The sequence below is a fragment of the Schistocerca cancellata genome, chromosome 6, assembly GCF_023864275.1.
Source record: "Schistocerca cancellata isolate TAMUIC-IGC-003103 chromosome 6, iqSchCanc2.1, whole genome shotgun sequence".
Taxonomy (NCBI): Eukaryota; Metazoa; Arthropoda; class Insecta; order Orthoptera; family Acrididae; genus Schistocerca; species Schistocerca cancellata.
Genome location: NC_064631.1, coordinates 123,270,151 through 123,291,427, shown reverse-complemented (window position 1 = coordinate 123,291,427; position 21,277 = coordinate 123,270,151).

Genomic DNA, 21,277 nt, shown 5'->3' with positions numbered 1-21,277 from the left:
AAACCAAAACCTCATTTGCCCACAAGGCAGCATCGCCGGTTGTGTGCGACACAACGAACTGTACTTCGTGATGCTAGTTCCACGATTGTGGAAAGATGTTCCTAAAACTTTTTATGAATACTATCGAATGTGGGATATCCTTCTCTGAAGAATAAGTTTGGAATCTTCGATTTTTAAACATGCTCTGTTCAAGTTTTAATAACGACAGAGATGGACAGAAACTTCTCGTAACTATGGTTGGTTGGTTGGTTTGGGGGATGAAAGGGACCAGACTGCTACGGTCATCGGTCCCTTTTTCCAAAGACAAAGAACATCCACAGAGAATAAAAACGAGGAACAGAATAGACACAGACGATACAGAACAAAAGAAACGGAGACAAGGACAAGACAAAACGAACTAAAACCACACAGAGTGTGACAGTGGTTGGCCGACCATAGAAATAAAAAAGGAAAAGCCAACCACTTAGAAACACATTAAAAGATCAGTGTAAAATCATAGGCCAAAGGCCAGAATCAAAACAAAAAATAAAATAAAACAGAAACACTCAGAGGAAAGAATAAAAACTCCCTGCCCGAATAAAACGTAAAACTAAGGCAGCCATAACAGGGTCATCGGATAAAACGGCAGGGAGCGTATCAGGCAGCGCAAATGTCTGCCTGACCACAGCTAAAAGGGGGCAGGCCAACAGAACGTGGGCCACCGTCAAAGCCGCCCCGCAGCGACATACAGGAGGGTCCTCCTGGCGCAGTAAATAACTGTGTGTTAGCCGGGAGTGGCCAATGCGGAGCCGACAAAGGACGACTGAGTCCCTGCGGTTGGCTCGCATGGAGGACCGCCACACAGTCGTCGTCTCCTTAATGGCACGGAGTTTATTGGGTGTAATCCGATCGCGCCATTCAGCGTCCCAAAGCGCAAAAACTTTTCGGCGGAGGACTGCCCGCAAATCAGCCTCTGGGAGGCCAACATCCAGAGATGGTTTATTCGTGGCCTCTTTCGCCAGGCGGTCAACATGTTCATTGCCCGGGATACCGACATGACCGGGGGTCCACACAAAGACCACAGAGCGGCCGCAACGCGCAAGAGTATGCAGGGACTCATGGATAGCCATCACCAGACGAGAACGAGGAAAACACTGGTCGAGAGCTCGTAAACCGCTCAGGGAATCGCTACAGATAACGAAGGACTCACCTGAGCAGGAGCGGATATACTCTAGGGCTCTAAAGATGGCGACTAGCTCAGCAGTGTAAACGCTGCAGCCAGCCGCCAAGGACCGTTGTTCGGAATGGTCCCCTAGAGTTAGCGCATACCCGACACGACCAGCAACCATCGAACCGTCGGTGTAAACAATTCCAGAGCCCTGATACGTGGCCAGGATGGAATAAAAGCGGCGGCGGAAGGCCTCTGGAGGGACCGAGTCCTTCGAGCCCTGTGCCAAGTCGAGCCGAAGGCAAGGGCGAGGAACACACCACGGGGGTGTACGCAGAGGCGCCCGGAAAGGAGGTGGAACAGGGAAAAACCCAAGCCCACAGAGAAGCGATCGGACAACCCGACCGGGGCCGACGGTCTGGCAGATGGACGACTGACTGCGGGAACAGGACATGATAATTTGGATGCCCGGGCAAGCTTAGAACATGGGCAGCATAAGCGGCCAGCAAACGTTGGCGCCGGAACCGCAGTGGGGGTACACCTGCCTCCACTAGCACACTGTCCACAGGGCTGGTGCGGAAAGCACCAGTGGCAAGGCGTATCCCGCTGTGGAGAATTGGGTCCAGCACCCGTAACGCAGATGGGGATGCTGAGCCATAAGCCAGGCTCCCATAATCCAGACGGGACTGGATTAACGCCTGGTAGAGCCGCAACAGGGTAGAGCGGTCGGCGCCCCAGCGGGTGTGGCTCAAGCATCGCACAGCGTTGAGATGCCGCCAACACGTCTGTTTAAGCTGCCGGATATGAGGCAGCCAAGTCAACCGGGCATCGAAAACCACCCCCAAAAACCTGTGGGTTTCCACCACAGCAAGGAGTTCGTCGCCAAGATAAAGCCGCGGCTCAGGATGGACTGTTCGGCGCCGGCAGAAATGCATAACGCGGGTCTTGGCTGCCGAAAACTGAAACCCATGCGCTACAGCCCAAGACTGCGCCGTACGGATAGCGCCCTGTAGCTGACGTTCAACAGCTGCAATGCCAGTAGAGCTGTAATAAAGGCAGAAGTCGTCAGCATACAGGGAAGCAGAGACAGAATTTCCCACGGCCGCAGCGAGCCCGTTAATGGCTATTAAAAACAGACAGACACTTAAAACAGAACCCTGTGGCACACCGTTCTCCTGGACGTGGGTGGAACTATAGGAGGCTGCGACTTGCACGCGGAAGGTACGATACGACAGGAAATTGCGGATAAAGATCGGCAGAGGGCCCCGAAGACCCCATCCATGAAGCGTAGAAAGGATGTGATGACGCCATGTCGTATCGTACGCCTTCCGCATGTCGAAAAAGACAGCGACCAGGTGCTGACGGCGGGCAAAAGCAGTACGGATGGCCGACTCCAGGCTCACCAGATTGTCGGCGGCGGAGCGGCCTTTCCGGAACCCACCCTGAGACGGAGCCAGAAGGCCCCGAGACTCCAGTACCCAATTTAAGCGCCGGCTCACCATCCGTTCGAGAAGCTTACAAAGAACGTTGGTGAGGCTAATGGGGCGGTAGCTGTCCACCTCCAGAGGGTTCTTTCCAGGTTTCAAAATGGGGATGACAATACTTTCCCGCCATTGCGATGGAAACTCACCCTCGACCCAGAGACGGTTGTAAAGGTCGAGGAGGCGTCGCTTGCAGTCCACTGAAAGGTGTTTCAGCATCTGACAGTGGATGCGATCTGGCCCGGGAGCGGTATCAGGGCAAGCGGCAAGGGCACTCTGAAATTCCCACTCACTGAATGGAGCGTTGTAGGGTTCAGAAGCGTTGGTGCGAAAAGAAAGGCTCCGACGTTCCATCCGCTCTTTAATGGAGCGGAAGGCCTGGGGGTAATTCGCAGAAGCGGAACTCATAGCAAAATGCTCTGCTAAGCGGTTTGCAATGACGTCGGAGTCAGTACAAACTGCTCCATTCAGTGAGAGCGCAGGGACGCTGGCAGGGGTCCGATAGCCGAAGACCCGTCGAATCTTGGCCCAGACCTGCGATGGAGTGACATGGAGTCCAATGGTGGACACATACCGCTCCCAGCACTCCTTCTTGCCTTGGCGGATAAGGAGGCGGGCCCGCGCACGCAGCCGTTTAAAGGCGATAAGGTGGTCCATGGAGGGATGTCGCTTGTGACGCTGGAGTGCCCGCCGGCGATCCTTAATCGCTTCAGCGATCTCAGGCGACCACCAAGGCACAGCCCTCCGCCGAGGGGACCCAGAAGAACGGGGAATGGCAGACTCGGCGGCAGTGACGATGCCGGCGGTGACCGATGTAACCACCACATCAATGGCATCAGTTGAGAGAGGCTCAATAGCGGCAGTGGAGGAGAACAAGTCCCAGTCAGCCTTATTCATAGCCCATCTGCTAGGGCGCCCAGAAGAGTGACGCTGTAGTAGTGACAGAAAAATCGGAAAGTGGTCACTACCACACAGGTCGTCATGCACACTCCAGTGGACAGATGGTAAGAGGCTAGGGCTACAGATTGAAAGGTCAATGGCGGAGTAGGTGCCATGCGCCACACTGAAGTGTGTGGAGGCACCATCATTCAAAATCGAGAGATCGAGCTGCGACAATAAATGCTCAACGGTGGCGCCTCGACCTGTTGCCACTGACCCACCCCACAGAGGGTTATGGGCGTTAAAGTCGCCCAGTAATAAAAAAGGTGGCGGCAATTGGGCTATCAGCGCAGCCAGGACATGCTGCGCGACATCACCCTCCGGTGGAAGGTAAAGACTGCAGATGGTAAGAGCCTGCGGCGTCCACACCCTAACAGCGACAGCCTCTAAAGCTGTTTGGAGAGGGACAGACTCGCTGTGAAGTGAGTTAAGGACATAGATGCAGACGCCACCAGACACCCTTTCATAAGCTGCTCGGTTCTTATAATAACCCCGATAGCCACGGAGGGCGGGCGTGCGCATTGCTGGAAACCAAGTTTCCTGCAGAGCAATGCAGAGGAAAGGGTGAAGGCTGATAAGTTGGCGGAGCTCAGCTAGATGGTGGAAGAAACCGCTGCAGTTCCACTGGAGGATGGTTTTGTCCATGGCTGAGAAAGGCGTGCCGGGACTGGGACGGCAGATTACGCCGCTGGGTCACCTGCTGCCTCCGATTGAGCACCCGTGCTAGTGCTATTGCTATTCACGGCGTCTGAGGGACCGGCGAGATCGAGGTCCTCAGCGGACGCCAGAATCTCCACCGCGTCCTCAGACGCAGAGCTAGAAGGTTGCGATGGGGTGGCTACCACCGCGCGTTCCTTGGGCTTAGAGCTGCTCTTCTTTGATTTCTCACGCTGCTCCTTGGGTTTAACTGGCTGGGAGGGCTTCACCGATTCAGTCTCCGGGACTGAGGAGGATCGGGAAGCCCTTCGACCTGCAGATTGTGGGCACTTACGCCACTGTCTATCGTCAGCCTTCCCGCCGGTGGAAACCTGGGAAGGGAGGGACCCAAGGGACCCCTTGCGAGCGTGAGAAGCCGAAGAAGTTGGACACTTCTCCGGCGTAGAAGCGGGGACCGACGTCCCCGATGGGGGGGATGGTGTTGCTCCTGAGGTAGGTGGCACAGGAGCAACCCGGTGGGTAGAGGCCCCCACTGGCAAGGGGGCAGGAGGAGTTGTACCACTCGTCGATCCGGCCGAAAGGCGCGAAACTGATGGGGCTAGCACAGGTGTTGTAACAGCGGCGTAGGAAGTTGTCATTCTCACTGGATGTAATCGGTCGTATTTCCGTTTGGCCTCAGTATAAGTCAGTCGGTCCAGGGTCTTATATTCCATGATTTTGCGCTCTTTCTGGAATATTCTGCAGTCTGGCGAGCAAGGTGAATGGTGCTCCCCGCAGTTGACGCAGATGGGAGGCGGGGCACATGGAGTATCGGGATGAGATGGGCGTCCGCATTCTCGACATGTGAGGCTGGAAGTGCAGCGGGAAGACATATGGCCGAACTTCCAGCACTTGAAGCACCGCATCGGGGGAGGGATATAGGGCTTGACGTCACATCGGTAGACCATCACCTTGACCTTTTCCGGTAACGTATCACCCTCGAAGGCCAAGATGAAGGCACCGGTAGCAACCTGATTGTCCCTCGGACCCCGATGAACGCGCCGGACGAAATGAACACCTCTACGTTCTAAGTTGGCGCGCAGCTCGTCATCAGACTGCAAAAGGAGGTCCCTATGGAAAATAACACCCTGGACCATATTTAAGCTCTTATGTGGAGTAATAGTAACGTTAACATCCCCCAACTTGTCACAAGCAAGTAACCTGCGTGACTGGGCGGAGGATGCCGTTTGTATCAGTACTGAGCCAGAGCGCATTTTAGACAAGCCCTCCACCTCCCCAAACTTGTCCTCTAAATGCTCGACGAAGAACTGAGGCTTTGTGGAGAGAAAAGACTCCCCATCAGCTCTCGTGCAAACTAAGAATCGGGGCGAATAACTGTTACCTCCATCCTGGGACTTACGCTCTTCCCACGGCGTGGCCAGGGAGGGGAACGTTTTCGGATCGTACTTCTGAGCATTAAATTGAGCCCGAGAACGCTTAGAGACTGCTGGCGGCTGGCCGCCAGCGAGAGATGATGTACCACGCTTCATTGCGGGTCATCCGCCCTGATGCTACCTACTCCGACCAAGGGCCCTCCCCACGGGCGCCACCCAGCCACAGCAAAGGCCACCTGGCAGGATGGCCGTTGCCGGGAGTCCTGATACCCCAGGAGGATAGGCATCTACTCCTTGGCATACGTGGGGAGTTAACGGCGCAGGCATCAGTAGAGCGATCCCTGTGTTGTCAGGGGGCTACAACCAAGAGGGTACATGGCGGCCCCACCACAACGGACTGGCTACCGTGCTGGATCTTAGGTGCAAAACTGTCCAAGGTCGTCGCCGCAGTTAAAAGAAACACTGCAAAGGGCAGCGTGGTAATCGCACCCAGGGACGTATCCCCGCCCTAAAGATCGAAAACGAGCGGGACACCATGGCAACGACGTGAAAGCCGGCTAAAGGTCTAATTGCACGACGGATACAGTGCACCACGTAAGGCGCCCTTCCCCAATTGGCTCGCTCTTCGGAATAATTTAGAAAGATGGAGGTCAAACCCGAGAGGGGACCATCACATAAGGCCAAAACATGTGAGACTCCTTTTAGTCGCCTCTTACGACAGGCAGGAATACCGCGGGCCTATTCTAACCCCCGAACCCGCAGGGGGTCTCGTAACTATGGTTTCCGAATACGGTTTCGGCATTATATGCTCATTGCTGTATCTGTGCCGAGAAGATTCATTTTCGCTCAGCATCGTCCCAGTTGGAAAAATGCCTTGCTCTCTTCTGTTACTAACTGTGGCGTCGCCTCCCTTTGCGTGATTCAACATTTCGGTTAATTTCGTCGTGCCATTTTTTTGGAGTCATCAGTCTTCTGACTGGTTTAATGTGACCCGTCATGAATTCCTCTCCTGTGCCAACCTCTATATCAAATTAGCACTTGCAATCTGTGTCATCAAATATTTGCTGGGTGTACTCCAATCTCTGCTTAGTCTACAGTTTTAACCGTCTACAGCTCCCTGTAGAGCCGTGGAAATCATTCAATGATGTGGTAACGGATGTCCTATCACCAGTCCCTTCTCCATGTCAGTGTTTTCCTCATATTCATTTTCTCTTCGATTTTGTGCACAACCTCCTCATACCTTACCTCATCAGCCCACCTAATTTTCAACATTTGTCTCAAGCACCACACCTAAAATGTTTTCATTCTCCTCTGTTCAGGTTTCACACATTCCATGTTTCTCAGCCATACAATTCTAGGCTCCAAACGTACATCCTCAGAAATTTATTCCTCCAATTAAGGCCATTGTTTGACACTAGTAGACTTCTCTTTGCCAGGAATGCCTTTTCTTACCAGGGGTATTCTGCTTTCGGTGTTCTCCTTGCTCCGTCCGCTATGCATTATTTCGCTGCCTAGGTGGCAGAATTCCTTAACTGCATCCATTTCATGACCATAAATCCTGACGTTCAGTTTCTCGTTGTTTCCACTTCTGCTACTTCTCATTACTTTCGTCTTTCTTCGATTTACTCTCAATCCATATTCTGTACACTCGACAGTCTGTTCACATTTCACAAAATACACTGTTGTCAGCTGTCCTAAACCACTACATTGCGCTCAACTTCATCGTTATCGAACGTCGCTACATACATACTGGCCTCCGATCGTGGCTACCAACCCAATACGTCCTGCTCTTAGCGTATCTTCAACTCAACAACTGCCACGATGGCCGCCCTATACACCCTTGAAACGACTGCCTAACCCAAAACAATGTTTGACCAAAAAATTACGAATATTCTGAAACTAAACACAAAAACACATACGATACATTGAAAAATTTGGAAATTTTCCTGTCAATAACAATTTAAAGTCCAATGTTTTGGCAAAAAATTGTTCTTGTGAGGTGATTTTGATTTTCCTATACTTTTGACACTAAACATAATTAAAATAATAAAAATACATACTTAATTATTCACCAGCCTCTTTAAACTTTACAATATTGTCACTAGTTTCGTCTCTTTAAATTTGTTGATTACCGAAAACACAGTTTCTCTCAGTCGAATCCCATATTCCTACCTGTCATTCAAAAATGATACATATTCTGCTAAATCGGCTATGATTGAGGATGCAGCTGCACTAGTCACGTCCGTAAACACTTACTTCATATTAAACGGCCAAAGCATTGCCAAGATATTAGCTTTTGAAATATCATAAATTTACAGTTTTTTAGACAATAACTTTTAAACTATTATATATTTTATGGCACGTCTAGAAAATTTAGCTTTACATACTTTTCTGTCTTTGACTGCCAACTCGAACCTCCGTGTCACTCTTAGTTCTGTTTTTTACATCTTTTCTCTGGCATATAAATGCCTCCAAGCACAAAAACACGGCAATATGATCCCTTGCCAAGCTTCCACTCGAGTTTTTCCAAGGCCGCGAAATCGCTAGCCGCTTGCCACGGGCCCGTGGCAACCACCAGCCACATGCTCTGCGGAGGAAAACTTGCCGCTCTAACCTCCCCCCCCCCCCCCCCACAGCTTGTGCGCTCATATCCTGGGTACGCCTTACAAGCCAATATCTGATTTCTGAATATCTGCCTCACCATGATGTAATCTAATCGAAATCTCCCAGTAATACTCGGCCTTTTCCGAGTATACCTCCCTCTCTTGTGACTCTTGAACAAAATATTTTCTATTACTAGCTGAAATTTGTTACAGAACTCAGTCTTTCTCCTCTCTCTCATTCCTAGTATCATGTCCATAATCTCCCATAACCCTTTTTATTACTCCTTCCCTACGACAGCATTCCAAAACCCCATGTGTATTAGGTTCTTACGTCCCTTTGTGTACTGAGCTACCCATTCAGTATACTAATACACTTCCTCTCTCTCTTCATCTACTGATGTCGACATCAGCATGTTTATCAGCTACTGTTGCTTTGCTGTCGATTCTGATAAGAACAAACCTATCACTGAACTGTCCACAGAAATACATTTCCTCTACCTTCCTATTCATTACGAATCATACTCCAGTTATAATATTTTCTGCCACTGTTGAGCATAAATCCTTGTCTTTTTTTCATTCACTTCACTGACTACCTCTGTGTCTCAATAGCGGATTTTCATTTCCCTTTTCAGATCTTATAGGTCCCCTACGACGTTCAGACTTCTGACATTCCGCGCCACGACCTGTAGAAGGTAATCCATCCCTTGGCCGTTCCATCTTTTTCTTGTGGTCACCCCCTCCTTGACAGTTTTCTCCGGGACTTGCGAATGGGTGACTAGTCCGTAATGTTTTTCCAATGAAAAGATCATCGTGACATTTGTTTAATTCCAGGGCACACGTCCTGTGGATAAACATTGTGTGACTTTAATGTAATATATTCCATTGCCTCCTCCATCCTCATGCTGTTTATCATTCCTGATCCTACCTTCTTTTTGGGTGGTTTCCCAACCCAGGGGTGACGTGTTAGAGTAGTAATGAAAATATCTTTGGACCCGATTTGAAACCCCTTCGTTGCTTAATAGTCATCAATGGAGGTCGAAGACTTCCGGCATAAGTAGTCACCCTCATTCTGTCAGACACCCTTATGTAATGCGAAATTAGCCACTAGAGGTCACGAGGAGCGGACTAGCCAGCATAACATGAGGTAGGAGATATTGAGTACTCAGTAGAGAAGCAGTAACAGCAAAATCAGTCGCATACGCCGGTGGTAGACTACTGATTAAGGTCAGCCGAGCAAAAAAATGCATCAAGGACATAACAATTCTTCGGAAGCTGCAGAAGTCGACTGTTGGTTATGTGACTGTGAACCGGAAACGCAAAGTAACAACCACAACTAATATAAAATTGTTCAGGCTTTGGTGGCCAGTTGTTGACAAACTGCCTGTTTGCTTCTGTCTCCGGTTCTTCGGCCGACGTTCGTCTCATGGTTTTACTGACGTTTCACCAGCACGAGTGGTTGCCATTTTCAAAGCTTCACACTCACCACCGACAATGGAGGGTGAAGCTTCGACAATGGCGAAAAGTCAGTAAAATCATTACATAAACGTCGGCCGAAGAACCCGAGACAGGAACAAATAGGCAGTTTGTCAACCATAACTAAACTTAGGCTGATACCATGTGCTGCGAAGGAACAACTACGGCTAACCCAAGACAGTTTGACAGGGACCATCGCTCCACTTGTGTGTTCTAAAGTGCTACTAGCTTTAAGCCTAGAACAATGACTGTGCTTAGGGAGAAAGCCACACATTTCTGGGAGAAGTGCCTAACAACGCTCGTTGTTGTTGTTGTGGTCTTCAGTCCTGAGACTGGTTTGATGCAGCTCTCCATGCTACTCTATCCTGTGCAAGCTTCTTCATCTCCCAGTACCTACTACAGCCTACATCCTTCTGAATCTGCTTGGTGTATTCATCTCTTGGTCTCCCTCTACGATTTTTACCCTCCACGCTGCCCTCCAGTACTAAATTGGTGATCCCTTGATGCCTCAGAACATGTCCTACCAACCTATCCCTTCATCTAGTCAAGTTGTGCCACAAACTCCTCTTCTCCCCAATTCTATTCAATACCTTCTCATCAGTTATGTGATCTACCCATCTAATCTTCAGCATTCTTCTGTAGCACCACATTTCTAAAGCTTCTATTCTCTTCTTGTCTAAACAATTTATCGTCCACGTTTCACTTCCATACATGGCTACACTTCATACAAATACTTTGAGAAACGACTACCTAACACTTAAATCAATACTCGATGTTAACAAACTTCTCTTCTTCAGAAACGCTTTCCTTGCCATTGGCAGTCTACATTTTGTATCCTCTCTACTTCGACCATTATCAGTTATTTTGCTTCCAATATAGAAAACTCCTTTACTACTTTAAGTGTCTCATTTCCTAATCTAATTTCCTCAGCATCACCCGACTTAATTCGACTACATTCCATTATCCTCGTTTGGCTTCTGTTGATGATCATCTTATACCCACCTTTCAAGACACTGTCCATTCCGTTCAACTGCTCTTCCAAGTCCATTGCTGTTTCTGACAGAATTACAATAGCATCGGCGAACCTCAAAGATTTTATTTCTTCTCCATGGATTTTAATATCTACTCCGAAGTTTTCTTTTGATTCCTTTAATGGTTGCTCAATATACAGATTGAATAGCATCGGGGGAGAGGCTACAACCCTGTCTCACTCCCTTCCCAACCACTGCTTCCCTTTCAAGTCCCTCGACTCTTTTAACTGCCATCTGCTTTCTGTACAATTTGTAAATAGCCTTTCGCTCCCTGTATTTTACCCCTGCCGCCTTCAGAATTTGAAAGAGAATAGTCCAGTCAACATTGTCAAAAGCTTTCTCTAAGTCTACAAATGCTAGAAACGTCGGTTTGCCTTTCCTTAATCTTTCTTCTAAGAGATAAGTCGTAGGGTCAGTATTGCCTCACGTGTTCCAACATTTCTACGGAATCCAAACTGATCTTCCCCGAGGTCGGCTTCTACCAGTTTTTACATTCGTCTGTAAAGAATTCGCGTTAGTATTTCGCAGCTGTGACTTATTAAACTGATAGTTCGGTATTTTTCACACCTGTTAACACCTGCTTTCTTTGGGATTGGAATTACTATATCCTTCTTGAAGTCTGAGGGAATTTCGCCTGTCTCATACATCTTGCTAACCAAGTGGTAGAGTTTGTCAGGACTGGCTCTTCCAAGGCTCTCAGTAGTTCTAATGGAATGTTGTCTACACCTGGGGCCTTGTTTCGACTTAGGTCTTTCAGTCCTGTGTCAAACTCTTCACGCAGTAGCATATCTCCTATTTTATCTTCATCTACATCCTCTTCCATTTCCATAATATTGTCCTCAAGAACATCGCCCCTGTATGGACCCTCTATATACTCCTTCCACCTTTCTGCTTTCCCTTCTTCGCTTAGAACTGGGTTTCCATCTGAGCTCTTGATATTAATAAAAATGGTTCTCTTTACTCCAAAGGTCTCTTTAATCTTCCTGTGGGCAGTATCTATCTTACCCCTCGCGAAATAAGCCTCTACATCCTGACATTTGTGCTCTAGCCATTCCTGTTTAGCCATTTTGCACTTCCGGTCGATCTCATTTTTGAGACGTTTGTATTCCTTTTTGCCTGCTTCACTTACTGCATTTTTGTATTTTCTCTTTTCGTGAATTAAGTACAGTATCTCTTCTGTTACCCAAGGATTTCTACTAGCCCTCGTCTTTTTACCTACTTATTTTCTGCTACCTTCACTATTTCATTCCTCAAAGCTACCCATTCTACTTCTACTGTATTTCTTTCCCCTATTCGTGTCAATTGTTCCATTATGCTCTCCCTGAAACTCTGTACAACCTTTGGCTCTTTCAGTTTGTCCAGGTCCCATCTCCTTAAATTCCCAACTTTTTGCAGTTTCTTCAGTTTTAATCTACAGTTCATAACCAATAGATTGTGGTCAGAGTCCACATCCGCCCCTGGAAATGTCTTACAATTTAAAACCTGGTTTCATGATTGTGAAAAGAGCAACGCTAATGGCTCCAAATTTGTACGTGAGTTAGGTAATTCGACCTCTTGTGATGCCATCCATAAACAGCATTAAGAGGTTATTTTCCAGAACTCTGACGCTCGTCAGGTGTTTTCCAACACTATAACGCTCGTCCAAATAACCCTGTTCTAACCGACATTTTCTACAGAGTGTCGACATACTGCCTTGGACTGTTCCATCACCAGATCTGTCTCAGTCGAGCACACAATATGGAACATCATCGGACGACAACTCCAGCGTCATCCACAAAGAGCATCAACCGTCCCAGAGTTGACAAATGGCTCTGAGCACTATGGGACTTAACATCTGAAGTCATCAGTCCCCTAGAACTTAGAGAACTTAGAACTACTTAAGGGTATACGGAATGAGTTTTTCGATGAAAAATTCGATTTTTTGGTAAATGCATTTCCGAAAAATTTAGACTGTCCCGTTTAATACCATGTATAAAATATTTGGATGACGTGAATAGAACTATTTTAAATAATTTTTTAAAATAATTTCGACACGCGATGTTCTGCACCTTGTACTGTATATGAGACGCGAAATGTACCTGATATAGACAGCCTTGCCAGAGATATAATTGAGCACAAGAGAGTTAGCATTTCTGTTGGCTACACTGCTAGAAGTTGACAATAGATTCTGCACCATTTGTATTGTTTCCTTTGTGAGTACATCCATGTCATTGTTGTGAAAGTCGTATGTGGAGAAGTCATTGAGTTTTCTTTCCTTCAACATGCCAAGACCTACTCTGAAGGTATTTAGAAAGCGTGGTCATTGGCGCAGGAAAGCAAAGTGTACTAAAAATTCGTTTGATTCATCTTCATCAGTATCTGATGTCCCAGTAGCGACTGACCTCAACACTGGTAGTGATACATTGAGTGATGCTGCTGCCACTACACCGGAAAGTGCTTCAAGAAGAAAACTAGCTGGAATTGAAGAATAATACAAGAAACTAAATGTTGGGACTACAAAATGTGAGGTAATTAACGTCTCTTTATTATCAAACGTTTCGGAGAACAATGTGTGGTGCAAACAATGTGGAAAATGTGGTGTTTCATTGAAAACAAACTTACATGTAGGACTTGCTTGTGAATTAGAATTGATGTGCAGTTATTGCAAAAACAGTGTTACTTTCTTCAATTCCTCACATGTTACTGCAGATACAGGTAAACTATACGATGTAAACATTAGACTGGGTTATGGATTACGGTGTATAGGAAAGGGCAGGGCTGCAGGTGCCATGTTGTGTGGTGTGATGAACCTCCCTCCTCCACCTTCAAAATTTAACAAACACACAATTGCAATAGGCTCTGCTGTAGAAGATGTGGCACAGGAAAACGTGAAAGATGCTGTTGAGGAAGCAGTTGTTGAAAATAATAATAGCAGAGACTTGTCCATAGCTTTTGATGGAAGCTGGCAGAAGAGAGGCCACACATCTCTGAATGGTGTAGTAACAGCTACAAGTGTAGACACTGGTAAGGTAGTTGATGTGGCAATACTTTCCAAGCATTGCAGATGCAAGGAGAAAATGAAAACTAAACATGAAGAGGAGTGCATGGCAAATTACTATGGGTCAAGTGGTGGTATGGAAGTTGCTGGTGTAAGAAGTATTTATCGACGCTCAGTAAAATGGTACAACGTTAGATACATAAATTATCTGGGAGATGGTGACTCAAAGGCCTTCAAAGAAATTGAGGAACTGAGACCCTATGGTAACGATGTGAAAATTTCCAAACTGGAGTGTGTTGGCCATGTTCAGAAAAGGATGGGATTAAGACTTCGGCGGCTCAAGGCTAGCATGAAAGGCAAGAAATTGAGCGATGGAAAAACTTTAGATGGAAAAATAGACTGACAGATGCTACAATAGATCATATTCAGAAATGCTATGGTATAGCAATAAGACAGAATACAGCAGATGCAGAATTAATGAGAAGAGCACTCTGGGCTATGTTTTTTCATACAGCTTCAAACAATGAGAATCCCCAACATGGGCTATGTCCAAAAGGAGACGATAGTTGGTACAAGTACAACAGAGGCAAGGTAACTAAGAAACAATACAATCACCCTCATCACCTGCCACCTGCCTTAATGGATGAAATAAAACCAATATTCCGAGACCTCGCAGATATTAGTCTACTAAAGAAATGTCTTCATGGCCGGACTCAAAATCCAAATGAGTGTGTGAACCATGTGATATGGAGTAGACTACCTATAACTGTGTTTGTGGGTATAAACACACTTCACTTTGGCGTTTATGATGCTGTTTCATCATTCAATCAGGGCAATATAACAAAGTGCAAAGTTTGCAGAAGTTGGGGCTCTGTGTAGGACTACGAACTGCCGCAGCTACGCTTTGTTTGGACAAGGAACGGCTCAGGTCTTCAGATAATGCCATAAAAATATATTCAAAGATGGCTAGACAGCATAGCAGAGCCATCATGAGGAAGCTGTTGGACGATTCTGATGATACAAGCTATGGAGCAGGCTTGTACTGAAGTAAGAACTTTGAAGCTAATTTCCCGTAACTTTAGATTTTTGTGTACAAGGTACATTTTCCCAGGGCCTATTTATAGTAGAAAGATGAAATTTTCCTTAGTTGTTCCTTAAGACCTTCTAATATATCTGAATTAAAAGATATGAGGAATTATTTTGTATTAATGGATGTAAATTATAAATACTTGTTAAAATGTATACATTTTTTTAACATTTACAAAAATAAAATAATTGAAAAACTATACATTATTTTTTCAAAATTAATAATTCAGCATAAAAGCAGAACATATCTCTGCGTTCTGTGAAAAAATCAAGAGTGTCGTCCAAATAACAAATGAGAAAATGTTCCTAACTTTTAGCTCAATTTAACATTGTAAGCATAGGGCGTTCCGTATACCCTTACACCTAACTAACTTAAGGACATCACAAACATCCACGCCCGAGACAGGATTCCAACCTGCGACCGTAGCGGTAGCGCGGTTCCAGACTGAAGCGCCTAGAACCGCTCGGTCACTTCGGCCGGCCCAGAGTTGACAGACCAAGTGCAACAGGCATGGAACACCATCGCTCAAACTGACATCTCTCACCTGCATGCTTGCATTCAACATTCTGGCGGCTACATCGGTTATTAACATATCGTAATTTCACATTTACAATGCATTATCTAGCGATTAAATTAACCAGTGATTCTGCATTGTCAGTCACTTAAAAATGGTACCTAGAGAAATGTATTTCCGTAATTTCATTACTCAAAATTAATTAAGTCTTGGTGTTGTGATTTTGTTCCGTCAACGTATATGATGTGCATATAAGACAAGAGAATTGGTCATTTGTATAAAAGAACGTAGCACTCTATGTGTTAAACATTATCAGGATTGCTTAAAATCCGTCTTGATTGCAAAAAAAAATTTTATTATTCATATGACCGGTTTCGGTTTATTCAGAACCATCTTCAGATCTGTAAAAATAATTATACTAATTTACCATTTCACGGAAGCAAATGTTTTTCATCCTATCTAATCAACATCAAATGTACCATAACGTACCTGATATTTCAGTTACAGGAGTACCCCGTCCAAATCCAGCAACTTTCACATGCTACGTCACATAAAATTGCTTGGCAGAGTGCACGTCATTTATATTAATTATAGCACTATTACCGACAGGTGGCGTCTGGTACATTTGTTACATTCCATTTGTACATACTGTATTCAGTAGATCTTTTTTATATTAAAAATATTTGGCTAAAATATGTAGATGTCAAAGTTAAAATCTGTACTTGTCAGGATTAAAAAACAGTAAAATTATCATTTTTATACGATCTAAAAGCATAGGGCGATTTATATATCTATGGTGCTGGTGTGAACTTGTTTTCCTCTACAGTCTGCTTCCGTGGTTCCCGCCATTTTGGTGTTGTGCCGCGGTGCGCTCAGTCGTCTGATGTCCACCGCCGCGAGCAAGAGGGCCGCACAGGAGGGCCCCGTCAACGACGCCAGGCGCTGCACGCGTCTTCCGGCTTCTCCACCGTGCACCATCTCTCGTCCCTCGGCCTGGATCTCCACACGCAACAGTTGTCATCTTAGTAGGTCGTCATAAATGCTAAAATAGGCGTTATGATTGAATTCGTGCGGCCCTCTTGCTCGCGGCGATGGACATCAGACGACTGAGCGCACCGCGGCACAACACCAAAATGGCGCGAACCACGGAAGCAGACCGTAGAGGAAAACAAGTTCACACCAGCACCATAGATATATAAATCGCCCTATGCTTTTAGATCGTATAAAAATGATAATTTTACTGTTTTTTAATCCTGACAAGTACAGATTTTAACTTTGACATCTACATATTTTAGCCAAATATTTTTAATATAAAAAAGATCTACTGAATACAGTATGTACAAATGGAATGTAACAAATGTACCAGACGCCACCTGTTGGTAATAGTGCTATAATTAATATAAATGACGTGCACTCTGCCAACCAATTTTATGTGACGTAGCATGTGAAAGTTGCTGGATTTGGACGGGTTACTCCTGTAACTGAAATATCAGGTACGTTCTGGTACATTTGATGTGATTAGATAAGATGAAAAACATTTGCTTCCGTGAAATGGTAAATTAGTATAATTATTTTTACAGATCTGAAGATGGTTCTGAATGAACCGATCAGGTCATATGAATAATAAAAAATTTTTTTGCAATCAAGACGGATTTTGAGCAACATTATAAAATCATTGATTGCTGTTATCCCATAAGACATTATGTCTGTTTTTGCGAAGTTTGTGCCACGTCAGGCTTCGGGATACATTACGAAGTTCTTACGTATTAGGACAAAGATAATGAAAGAAAACTTGAAAATAAAATTTAACAAAACATGCTTAGACGCAGGGATTACTCCCAATTACGCAAAAGTAAAAATCAGGAATATGTCAAACATAGCACAAATAGTAAAACGTAAAAGTGAAATATTATGGATTAAAACTCAAATTCGAGAAGCATATAAAATGAAAGGCAAGTTAAATAGAGAAGCTTTTAATCTTCACTTGATTTTAGGTGACATTTTCTCTCCATTACAGTTCATATACGTAAGCAGAGAGATTGAAAATAGAATTGACAGGGAGCGAGAATTAACTCTAAACAGACATCAGAAGAAGCTTTTTAACCTAGGTGTAGATTTTAATATTATAACGAAACGGCGTATAAAAAGTTGCATACTTTTTGTGAGAGGGTCGTGAACTTAACTGAGATAGAATTAACAAAGGATGAGCAGAACCTTTTAAATAAAGGGCTGCAATATAACCTAAATCCCGCAATTAACTCAAATACAATAAAAAAGACTATCGCAGAAGTGAAAATTGCATGTGATATCGCAAATATGAATAGATACGAACAGACAAACACGGCAATTAAAGTAAAGAAGTCGATTATAGATGAAATGCACTCTGCTCACAAGAACAGAAACGATCTACTAACTCTTAAGGGCTTGAATAAGAAGTTAGAATCACGTAAGGCTATCGTCACAAAGGCAGATAAGGGCGGCACTATGGTTTTAATACACGATACAGACTATATAGAGAAAACTGAAAAGTTCTTTATGGAAAACGGAATAGTAGAAGTCAATAAAGATCCAACCAAGAAATTTCAAACAGAAATAAGGAAACAAATAGATAACAGTGTGTTTCTATTCACAGAGGAGGAAAAATTTAAACTGAAAGTAATGAACCCGCGAATCCCCGAATTACGGTCACAAATAAAGCTCCATAAAATAGAAAAATCGATTCGCCCAATCGTTAATAACACCAGCAGCCCAAGTTATAAATTAAATAAAGAGCTAAATAACAGATTGAAGGCGGCATATACATATCGGCGGACTTTCAACATTAGCAACAGCTACGTATTTGCCGAGCAAATTAAAGACGTACTTATACCTCAGAATGCGTCACTAGCTTCATTAGATATCACCAATCTGTACAGAAACATTCCCGTAAAAGAAACGATTGAGATCATTAAGAACAATCTCCTCACTCATGGTAAATTGGCACTGGGGGAAGTGATTGAACTAGTGGAAATGTTGGAACACGTCTTGTCGTCCAATTACTTTACTTTAAATGGTAAAATTTATCAACACAAAGACGGGCTGGCAATGGGGAACAGTTTAGCTGGGACGCTGGCTGACATTTTTGTAAATCACTTAGAAAACAAATTCTTTGATGAAAATCCTAATATCGCTGAGGAACTTGTATATTACAGGAGATATGTTGACGACTCCATTTTGTTATACAAAGGAGATAAAAATGATATCGAGAACTTAGCACAAAAATGAGCTGTCAACGCCCGAAAATTAGATTCACCATGGAATTTGAAGAAAACAACCGTATAGATTACTTAGATTTAACACTAATAAAGAAAGATGGGAAGCATGAATTTAGCATATTCAGAAAACCTACGTGTACAGATCCAGTTATCAATGAGCGCTCCTGTCACCCACCGCGATACAAATGGGCATATTTTACTTCGATGGTATACAGGCTACTAAGATTGCCACTAAGCCAACAGGAAGTAGAAAATGAGTTAAGTATTTTAAAACAAGTGGCCGTAGCGAACGGATATACGTGTAAGCAGGTGATGAATATTTATAGGAAGATAAAGAAGAAGCAAATGGAACAAACAGAAGGAAGTCAAGTAGCAGTTAGAGGAACAACAAGAAAAAATATGTAGCTCTCACTTACAATGGAAGAATTGCAGACAAAATTGAAAGATGCTTTCGTAAATCCGACGTTAAAATAGGGTTTCGAACAAATAACACGTTAAAATTGAAGCTCCGGCATAGAATATATAATAGTAGGAATAAATTTCAGGATTCAGGTGTATATAAGATCAAATGTAATGACTGCTGTTAACAATATATAGGACAGACTGGTAGGAACTTTGAAACCAGATTCAGGGAGCGCACCTACTCTCAAAACAAAACAGCTTTTGGAGCGCATATGGCTGCGACAAAGCACTCAGTCACGAATATTGAAAACAATTTAGAAATCCTGCATAGAGCTCATAAGGGGCGTTTTCTTAACATTTTGGAAGAGATCGAAATATACACCCACAAAAATAAAGATCCGGATTCAATCGTCAATGAGCAAAACGAATTCAATCATAACGCCTATTTTAACATTTATGACGACCTACTAAGATGACAACTGTTGCGTGTGGAGATCCAGGCCGAGGGACGAGAGATGGTGCACGGTGGAGAAGCCGGAAGACGAGTGCAGCGCCTGGCGTCGTTGACGGGGCCCCACACCAGCACCATAGATATATAAATTGCCCTATGCTTTTAGATCGTATAAAAATGATAATTTTACTGTTTTTTAATCCTGACAAGTACAGATTTTAACTTTGACATCTACATATTTTAGCCAAATATTTTTAATATAAAAAAGATCTACTGAATACAGTATGTACAAATGGAATGTAACAAATGTACCAGACGCCACCTGTCGGTAATAGTGCTATAATTAATATAAATGACGTGCACGCTGCCAACCAATTTTATGTGACGTAGCATGTGAAAGTTGCTGGATTTGGACGGGTTACTCCTGTAACTGAAATATCAGGTACGTTATGGTACATTTGATGTTGATTAGATAGGATGAAAAACATTTGCTTCCGTGAAATGGTAAATTAGTATAATTATTTTTACAGATCTGAAGATGGTTCTGAATGAACAGAAACCGGTCATATGAATAATAAAAAATATTTTTGCAATCAAGAAGGATTTTAAGCAACATTATAAAATCACTGATTGCTGTTATCCCATAAGACATTATGTCTGTTTTTGCAAAATTATCAGGATTGTTAAGACATTTGGAAGACGTTTTATTCCGTTGGGAATCGTGTACACCACGGCCGTATTGTTGTCAATATATTTTGGATAAATGGCAGCATGTGTCGTAAAGCATGAAATCCTTTATTTTACAGATCGATCTTGGTCACTGTGTGACCATCTTCAGCGCTAAAAATACATAAGAACCATTAGACATGAGGATCTTAAGAGAAATGTGGCCTTATTTATAACCACCATCAAAGAAAACAGAAGTAGGAAAACATACAAATGTACAGAATCTCGTACATACCAAACTATTGGAACCTCGTAGGCCCACATCATAATAACATAACATTTTTATGAGGTGTAACCTGTACTGTGATTATTACTTCCAATAGATATCTTCACTTTTGCTACATACAATAATTCTGAACTACAGAATATTCAGAATATTAGCAGTTGCCGCTCCAACATATAGTGAGCTTGTAGCTGACACAGCCTACTAGCTAAGCTCTGAATAGTAAAACAAGCACCATAGTGCCATCTACATTCCAGCATACAACACGCAGGCATGAAATTTTTATATTAGGTGTATTCCTCTTAAAAAAAAAAATACTAGCACTTCACGTCAGGGGCCGTAATTTTATGTGTTTTTTATTATGTCTGTACTGTGTTTATTAAAGTTTTTCTTTGGCTTCTCACGGTAAAATATCTCCATGTGAATTTAAAGACTATTAGTACGTAAGGTTTGTTTTTTTCTATTAATGGTGTTTCCTATATCTGATGTCTGCGTGCTGTACGCTGGAATGTAGATTGCACTATGGTGCTTGTTTTGCTATACAGAGCTTAGCTAGTTGGATGTGTCAGCTACAAACTCACAATATGTAGGAGCGGCAACTGCTGAGGCCAGAAGACAGTTTGTTCTGTAGTTCAAAATTATTGTATGTAGAAAATGGAAGATACCTGGTGGAAGTAATCAACACAGTACAGGTTACACCTCACGGAAAATGTTATGTTATTATGATATGTGCCTGTATTGGTTCGAAAAGTGGCCAGAACCTACTGCTCATATGATAAACATGTGCATGTCATGTACCTGATCATGTCATGACTGCATACTGTTAGTATTATGACATGGTCAGCCAGAGCAGCTGACCTCATATGTTTGGGACGTGATATTTACTGAAAAAGTGTGATTACAGGTAATAGATGTAATTCGAAACACAGAACTCATCTG